This window comes from Onychomys torridus, chromosome 16, assembly GCF_903995425.1.
Source record: "Onychomys torridus chromosome 16, mOncTor1.1, whole genome shotgun sequence".
Taxonomy (NCBI): domain Eukaryota; kingdom Metazoa; phylum Chordata; class Mammalia; order Rodentia; family Cricetidae; genus Onychomys; species Onychomys torridus.
The window spans coordinates 24,579,991-24,589,699 of record NC_050458.1 but is presented as its reverse complement, the minus strand read 5'-3'; positions in this window follow the sequence as shown (position 1 = coordinate 24,589,699).

Genomic DNA, 9,709 nt, shown 5'->3' with positions numbered 1-9,709 from the left:
GCCAGAGCTAAGAGCTTTCTGAGTCTTCCGTGCTTGCCCTGGCAGCCTCAAAGGAGGCCACTGCTTTGCAGAGTGAGATAGATCTGAGTGGCAGAAGTGCTTAGGAAGGGGAAAAGCTAGGTTCATTAAGTTGTCAGATCTCTCCTCTCAGAGAACGTCAGATTCTTACATAATAACTAAGCATCACTTCCCAGCAGTGCCCAGAACCACCGTCTTCAATCCTTTTTCTGCAACTTGCCATCCCAGGGGTGTTGAGAATCAGCACAGCATCACCAACAGAGGCGATGGTTCATAGAGAATATTCTACAATGCTGAAGGACTCCACTGGACCCTTTGCTTTGCATATAGGTCAACAGACACTTCACATGCCTGGTTTATTTATTATGCTCATTTTTGTTGGCAGTTAGAGGGACAGCAGGTGCTAACTCCCCTGACAAGTCCCTTCTATTCATATTTTAGATACCACAGGAAATAAGTTTCACTGTGACATCTCCATATGCACATCTTTGTCCTTATTTACACCCCCGCTGCCCTCCCCCCTTGACAGATCTTCTTCTTACCCCCACAAATAGACCCTTCTTTTTTGCAAATGCTTGATTTGACATAATTATATATTTTTAAAAAACCCTAAATTTATATTTTCAACTTTTAGTCCATTTTTAGTAAAAACTAGAATAGTTGTTATTTCTGTGTACTAATTAAACTATCTTGAATATTTTATAAGAAAACATATTAAATGTGTAAAAAGCTGGGCGGTGGTGGCGCACGCCTGTAATCCCAGCACTCAGGAGGCAGAGGCAGGTGGATCTCTGTGAGTTCAAGGTCAGCCTGGTCTACAAAGCGAGTTCCAGGACAGCCTCCAAAGCTACAGAGAAACCCTGTCTCAAAAAACCAAAAAAAAAAAAAAAAAAAAAAAAGTAAAAAATAGATTTTTACACTTTTAACTTGACTTTAGATTATGTTTCTATTGAGATACATTTAAATGTCAGTATCTTGAATGTATCATATTCTATTTTTTTTATCCTTTACATATCTGAGGTACAGTGTGCAGAACCAATGCAGCGTCTTGCTTGTTCTTGTCAGGAAAATGATACTGGAATGGATTCAAGCCATTCTCTCACACTTTGTCTAGAGCTCTCTTCCGTTTCCATAGCCGAGTTGAATATTCACATCAGAGAGGAATGGTCCATAAAGCTTAAAATATTTATCGTCTGGCCCTTTCCAACTCTGCCAACTCCTACCTCCCTGCCAATGTAATATAAATTATGTGAAAAGTCTACTTCTTCAATAGTTAGTAACTCTGCAGGAAAGAAGTCAGGAAATAGAAATGCTACCAAGTAAATAAATAGTCTGCTATGAACATATACTCTTACCACCGCCCCTTAGTCACTGAAATGGGACCGGGCTGTCAACAGAACATCTGGGCAGGCAAAACTGTCATTAACTTCGGCCACCTGGACACTGTGTCAGCTTCCAGTCTATTAAAAAAAGGATTATTTTAACCTGTTTTGCTGCTGTTGTCATGAAGGCAAACTTGTCAAGACATATGTCACTAAGCAATAGCTCAGCTTGTACCTTTCCCATCTTTTCCATTACATTTTGGCTTATTTACCTTGTGTACAGGTGTGCATGTATGAACTGACTTCTGGGAGTCAGTTCTCTCCTTCCATTCAGTGGTGACTGGGGGATTGAATTTGGCCTCGGTGGGCTTGGCAGTAGGGGACCACGGGGAGACTGCACCGCCTCGATACTTCTCTTCTGAAAGAACTGAATTTCTACTAAGCATGAACAGCCATAAAGGTGAGGGCACGCTTAGTGCTGGGTCAGGAAGCCTGTGAACCGAGTGTGGCTCCTCTGTTGCCTGTAGCCCTCCAACTCTCCTTTTTCCCTTGATTGGTGTCATCCATGTACCACATTTTGGGACTATACCATGGGATATGTCTTACTGTCTCTCTCCCAGGCTATTGTCCCTACAACAAGCCATTTACTTATTTGATCCCAAGACCTTGACTCAATGAGCTCGGCCTGAAGACAGTCTGGTGGTGTGTGTGTGTGACATCCTGTCCCCAGTCTTGAAGCAGGATCACTGAGGACAAGACTCACCCTTCCCAGCCATTGTGCTTGCCCTGACCACCTCGTTTCTAATGGTCAGCACAGAATAGCATGCTCTTCCTCTGTGGCTCTGACACTGCATGTCTTATTAACACCAATTGCTCAATGAGCAGGGCCAACAGGAGTCCATTCCGCCGTTCTCCTAAGGGTGATTCATAAGTGAGACAAATGATGTTGGGCCCTTCCTCCAGCCCCTTCCTGCCTAGTAATCACGCCAGAGGGTGCTTCATTGGACACTACTGTACTTTAATCTCAAACATTTAGTCATCCCAGTTTTCAGCAAAGAAGGGTCCCCGGCTTTGGGGGTCTCACACAGCCTCAGAGTACTCCTGGGATTCAGAAACATTGCTTTGTTATCAGAGTTCTTGTTTTTAATTATCTTCTCCTACAATAAGAAGGACTAGAGTCCCATTTTCAGAAGAAGTTTTCTTTCACGTCTGGTTTCATTTTTAAAAGCAAAAGCATAAGTAAAATGAAAATTTTGGGGTACAATGTTCTGGAGAAAGTTCTGGTGTCTTATGGCACAGCAAGTCGAATATTGTTAACAATTATGTATTATATGTTTTAAAATAGTCAGCAGAGAGGAAATTGAATGCAGTCATTACAAAAATGATAAGTCTAAGGCAGTGGATAAGCCAAGTATCCTGAGTTGAGCTCTACCCACTGAGAACATGAATTAAAACAGATTTAATGTGTTGATCAAAAATCTTTTAGAGGCCGGGCGGTGGTGGCGCACGCCTTTAATCCCAGCACTTGGGAGGCAGAGCCAGGAGGATCTCTGTGAGTTCGAGGCCAGCCTGGACTACCAAGTGAGTTCCAGGAAAGGTGCAAAGCTACACAGAGAAACCCTGTCTCAAAAAACAAAACAAAACAAAAATCTTTTAGATCTATAGTGAACAAAAACAAAAAAGAGGTTAACAATAATGTCACATACCTCTAATCCAAGATGTAGAGGCAGGAGGATAAGCTGTAAGTTTGAGGCTAGCTTGGTCTACATAGCAAGTTCCAGGCCAGCCATGGCTGCCTAAGAAGATCTAGTTTCAAAAAACCAAAATTCAAAAACTAAATACTAAGAAGTAAAATAAACAGCGCTTGGATGATGCCTTCTAAAAGTATTTTATTTAAACACACACATAGTTCTTGTTCTGTACCAGGCACTATTCCAAACAACTCACCAGCTCATTTATTCTCAGAATAAGTTTCGTTGATGAGGACACCTGCCTACTCCATGTTTCACAGCAAGGTCCTACATGGAGCACTCAGGGTCTTCTGGCTCCTGAGACATAGCTCTTACCCCTGCCTGGCACAGGAGTCCAGTCCAAACAACAGAAGCGCTAAAGTGGAGGGTGGTGGCTGCTCTGGGAGATAGTGGGTAGGTCAGTAGACTGGACTTCAGTGATGGAATGGAATTTTAATCAGTTGCCCAATATTTTAACTTCGTCCTCTCCAAAGCCTGCTCTAGGCTTCACCATTGACTTTGATGTTTATTGTTCCTTTATATTTGGCCATGAAAGAGTTAACACTTGGGAGCAGAGTGTCTCAAATGAGTCCCTTCCAATTCTCTTGTCCTGGTTCTTCTAGAGCAGGCCTCTTGTCTTCCCTGTATCTTTTTCGGGACACTCTATAGTTGGAATATACAGTGTCGCTGTGCCAGCCTTCCCGTCTCCCAGCTGTCTGTAATTCTTTCTAAGACATGCTGTCTTTGAGAGAGACACAGTGTGACTCAACAATTTTAAGCCATGTTTCTTAAAGGAACCCGTCTGTTCATCTGAAAAACAAATAAAAGCCGTGTTAAAACAATTAGAACAACGGATTTCTCACAATAGCAAGATTTCCTCTGAGCTGTCTTGCCTCACATTCACATTCTCTTTTTATAGACTTACAGTGATAAATCTGCCCCCAAAAGGACCAAACTAATTAGCCAACCTCAAACTCAGCTGGGTTTTTGTTGTTGTTGTCTCTGTTTGCTTTTCCATTAGAACTGAAGCCTTTTTAGGCAAGTGGACTGGCTGATTTCGTGTGTTAACTAACACAAGCTAGAGCCATCAGAAAGGAAGAGCATCAGTTGAGGACATGCCTCCCTGAGATCCAGCTGTAAGGCATTTTCTCAATTAGTGATGAATGGGGGAGGGCCCGGCCCATGCTGGGTGGCGCCATCCCTGGGCTGGTCTTCCTGGGTTCTATAAGAAAGCAGGCTGAGCAAGCCATGGGGAGCAAGCCAGTAAGCAGCACCCCTCCATGGCCTCTGCATCAGTTCCTGCCTCCAGGATCCTGTCCTGTTTGAGTTCCTGTCCTGGCTTCCTTCATTGATGAACAACAATGCTGAAGTGTAAGTCAAATGAACCCTTTCCTCCCCAACTTGCCTCTTGGTCATGGTGCTTTGTCGCAGCAATAGAAACCCTAAGACAGCAAAGGAAAACTCCAATTCATTGAGATACAAATTTTGTTTTCTTTACGAGGGCAGGTAGAGAAATCAAAATCAAAGGTCATTTGTTTCTCTACATATATGTTTCAGGGATTTTTTTTTTTTAAGGCATTGTTATAGACTTTTAGGGGAGCGGGTATTTTGACACAGTTTCTCTGTGTAGCCCTCACTGTCCTGGAATTCACTCTGTAGACCAGGCTGGCCTTGTTGAACTCAGAGATCTGCCTGTCTCTGCCTCCTAAGTGCTAGGATTAAAGATGTGAGTCACCACTGCCTGGCTAAACATTCCTATCATTTGAGAACTTCGAAGAAAATGCTGGTGCAGCATCCTTGGTGCAGTGGGAAGGGGCTTGGATCTGCCTAGGCTCAGTGTGCTGGGCTCTGCTGAATCCCAATGGGAGACCTCGATTTGGGGGATGTGGGGATGCAGGGTAGCTTGGGAAAGAGGGTTGGGGGGATAGGAGGAGGGAGGGGAGGGATCTGTGGATGGTATGTGGAGTGAGTAGAAAATTCTTAATAAAGAAAAAAAATTAAAGAGATTTTAAAATTAAAAGAAAAGAAAATGCTGGTGCAGATCCTGGGTGATGCAGGTTCAGAGGGAAGAGGACAGCTCCACGTACTGTCCATCACAGCCACAGAAACAGTGACCCTTGACACACCTGCCTTTGTAGCCCTTTGCCTCCCCCCCCCCTCCCCTCTTCATCTCATTTGGGGCCAAGCACACCAGCTGCTGGTGACTGAAGAGCCCTCCTGAGCCCACCTGAGCCCTGAGAATTCAGTGGATGAGCCCACGGACTTCATTGTTTCTTGCCAAGAAACAACACCAGGCAGAAAAAGATCATATCGCTATTTTGGGAGTACAGAAGAAATAGGACATGGGAAAATATGTTTAACAGATGAGGGCTGGATAGAACTGAATGGTAAATGGGGGAAAAAAGCTAGTAGTTACAGGCAAGTCCAAAGCACTGATCACAGTTACAAAGAAGAGAAACTAAGCCTCCTGGATAGGTGAGCTTGCTAAATGTTTTCGAATACATTGTGTCACTCAGTCCCCATCAGTGAGAGTTTCTGTGTGTATAGTGCTGTGATGGGCACCAGGAATATCGGGTAGCCCGTGCCTACAAAGGACCAGTGGGGTAAAGAAGCGGGGTGGGGTGGGGTGTCTACTGGACAGAGACCAGCACATAGTTACAAGGCTCTGAGTGCAAGCAGCTGAGGAGCAGAGAGTCAGGGACTGTCAGCTCCCTGTGGGGACAGTGGAGAGTCAATGCATAGGACAGACAACAGTGCCTTGGCCTGCAAGGGGGTGATGGTGCTTAGATTGGGTATAGGCTCATAGATGGGATAGAAGGTGCAAGCATTTGTTTTGGTTTTTTTATTGTTATTGTTTTGGTTTTTGTTTGGTTTGGTTGTAGTTGGTGGTGGTGGTGGTAGTGTGTGTGTGTGTGTGTGTGTGTGTGTGTGTGTGTGTGTGTGTGTGTGTTTCTGTGTCTGTGTGTGTGTCTTTTGTTTTTCATTTTGCAACAGAGTTTCTCTGTGTAACCCTGGCTATCCTGGAACTTGCTCTGTAGACCAGGGTGGACTAGAACTCAGGAATCTACTGCCTCTGCCTCCCAAGTGCTAGGATTAAAGGCATGCGCCACCACCCCCAGCTTCCTAGTTTTCTAAGTTTTCATATGAATGAGTGTTGGATCTTTCCCAATGCTTTTTCTGTATCGATTGACATGACCGTTTGATGTGGTAAGGCCCAGTGATTGAGGTCTGAATCTTCTGCCAGCCTCACCAACCTGAAATGTCACTTGGTGATTTAAGATCCCCTTTGTAGACATTGTCAGACTCGCATCTTTTGATCTGGAGCACAGGGCCACACTCTGCAGATCAGAATGATGAGATGGGACACAGAAGAACAGATGTCTGTTTGGGAGGCCACTAGCCTAATTAGATGGAGAAGTAGAAACCAGGATGTTCTAATGGGCAACATGAACTGAAAGGAAGCACAGGAATGAGGATCCATTTGGAAGATGACTAGTCGTGATTTGGCAATACAAGGGTATGGGAAAAGAAAGGAAGAAGGCAGAGGTGCCTCTACATCTGGAGTCTAAGCTGGAGGCAGTGGGCTGCATCCCTCATCAAGTTAGGTTATTCAGAATGAAAGGCATTTGGTACCAAAGAGGCAGAAATGATGAGCTCAGGGCCAAACATATTACCCAAGAAGTGGTGACGGGACACCCACATGATGCCCAGCCATGTCTGGAAATACAAGTGTATGAATATAATATAAATATATATGTAAGTATATGATAAATATAATATAAAATAGGATGTAAATGTAAATGTAAGAATATGCTAGAGAAAGACTTGGAGGTTACCTAGAGAGTATGATGACTGGAGCCATGTGTGTTAACCCAGAAACAAAGAAGACCACATTTGGGCAGTAATAAGAATACTGGAAATGTCTAATACTACATTGAGAGAGGCCAGTTAAAAAAGTTACCTTCTACAAAGGTGAAAAGGAAGCTGGACTAGCCATTTGCTTTGAAGCTGACCCAGAAGCGCTTCTTTCATGTGTCTTTAAGGCAAAGGTCCCTTCCTGTTGTTTCCTGGGTCACCTTGAACAATCAGTCTCACTTGATGTCAGCCCTACATTCACATGCTGGATTCCGATACACCACAGGCTAATGTTTCCTTCCTCTCTGAGCTATTGTTAAAATCATTTATAAAGTGCTCACAAAGTATGTGTAGGGTACCCTTCATTTTCTTTAGTTAGGCCTCCCTTAAAATGTCTGGAAACTCTCTGATGACTTCTTGCCTGGCTGGACCATTAACTCAGAATGTGTCTTTGCTTCTCCAGTGGAAGTCAAAGAAAAATTATTACCGCTGTGTCCCAAAATTAAGCAGACAACGACTCCCCCTGGAACATAAGACTAAAGATGAAAATCGATTCAAGTCACCAGATTTTTATTTATGTTTTTTCACAGATTTACCAACAGTTCTGCAGGGAGACATGTTGGAGGACTGGGGTGAGGGGTGGGGGGTCGTATGGTCACTTGGGGAAACCTCACGGTGTACGGGCAGCAGAGAATCATTTTTCTGGGAATGGAGAACAACTTGTCCCTTAGCGTGTATTTTCATTACATAAAGAAATGAGCCTGGGTGATGATAAACAAAGTGACCAGGGAGAAGGCGCAGAGCAAGATGAAAAGCTGCATTGAACTCAGCCAGCCAGCAACAAGCCTGCTCTGAGTCAATGCCCCAGAAAAGAAGCCGTGTTTTCCAAGTTTTATTTATTATTATTCCCTTTCTTTGATCTGTTCTGGAAAGCCCAAATCACTAATTCAAAACTCCCTACCACAACCAGACGCCGATTTTAGAGAGGATTTTAATAAGGTGGCATCAAAAGTTTACCGAATCCTTTTAATTGGCATGTTTTCCTTTTAAAATACCTTACTAGGTCACCGGCCCAGGTATTTGCCTCTATCTGGGCACTTGCTGATTATAATAGTGAAAGGGAGATGGGGAAAGAGGACCAGAATAAGGAGAGAGCTCACAGAAGATCACTCAATGGAAGAAAACACAGGAAAGCATCTGTTATGTAATTCCATGGATGTCAAACAAAAAGAGGCAAAAGAGGCCCATGGTGTCAGTCTGTTCTTTGGGGGCATAGTGTCTTGTAGTGGTGGGAGTGGGCCTCATGTGTGCTCAGGCCATTCTGTGCCTTGGGGTGGGGGGGGGAATGATGATGAGAGACGGTGCCCACGTAAGGTATGTGGCCTTTAATATATACCTGTGTTATATCTCAGTAAGACCTTTAAAATAAGGGAAAATGCCGTCCCTCCTACAAACAGCTACATGCAAATATCGAGAGGAAGGACATCATTAGTGAGTATTCCCCATGGGATAGGTGCTATTTTGAGTGCTTACCAGGTAAATTAACTCATTCTTTTATTCTCAAAGCAACCTTTCAAGGTAAATACTAATGGGCTTTTGAAGACAAAGATATGAAGACAAAAGAATACTTTGGAGTCAGGTTTTGAACCCAGGTTCTCTGGCTCCGGAACCTGTGCTCCTAACCACTACATCATGGGTGGCTGAAGTGAGACACTGGAGTCAAAGGTGGCCATTTCCCTTCTTACCCCGCCCCCCAGGTGACTGTGTGTCTGCAGAACATCATCCCCGCTTGCATTTCCTCTTTGTACCAGGCCTTCTTTGTGGTGTCTGACCAGCTGGCACTGTTTATCCTTGTGTGGAACTGAACATGTGTCATGGCGTATTTAGCAGTCCTGGCCCCTGGCCAGTCATGCCAGGAAGTGACCCAGTGATTGTCACAATTTAATACAATACCCCAGAGTGGGAAAATAACTCTGTGGTTGAGCATTTACCTGGCATGACAGGCCTGGGTTTGATCCTCATAGTCACAAAAAGGAATTTGTTTTCAGGTCATCTATAAACAGCTTCACACTGCTCCAAATGTATGGTTCTTACCCAGGGCATTGAAATGATCTGTCATCACCACCCCCAAGAGCCAGCACTCTCCCATTCTAACTCTTCAGATTTTTTTCCTGGAAGCCCCAGAGACAACACCAATCAGCTGTTTGGTGAACCATTTTCCCTTCTTCCTGGATGTCTTCTATGCTGCATTTCCCAGCCTTCCTTAGCTGTCATTCTGTGACTGGAGTGTGGCCAAAGTATATGAGAGAAGTGATACTCTAGACCTGCCTATGAGGCCTCAGTCTTCCTCTTCTAGTGGTATTGAAACGACATGGTCCTCATCAAAGCCGGTCCCATCCTCACTCCACTGATGACTGAACTCCTAACAAGAAATAACACATCAAGTCATTGCACATCCAGGGTGTATCTGTCACAGCAACTAGCCTTGCCCTGAGACGTCTTAGAAACTACTTGTGACCTATGAGGATGTTGAGATTTATCTTGTCTCAAATGTTTACCTAAAGCCACAAAGCTTAAGACAATACATAATATGTCTCCAAATTCCAAAATAGAGCATCAAGCAGCTCCCAAGAACTAACTCTAGAATGTTCTAGATGGCACCAAACTGGCCTTGAGAAACTCGGCCCCACTGTCCCCAGCGGCCATCTAATCTTTAAAAGTAACTTCAAGGAAATGAGGCAGAAGAGGTCAGCCTAGAATATGTACCAAAGTCAGTCTCTTTGG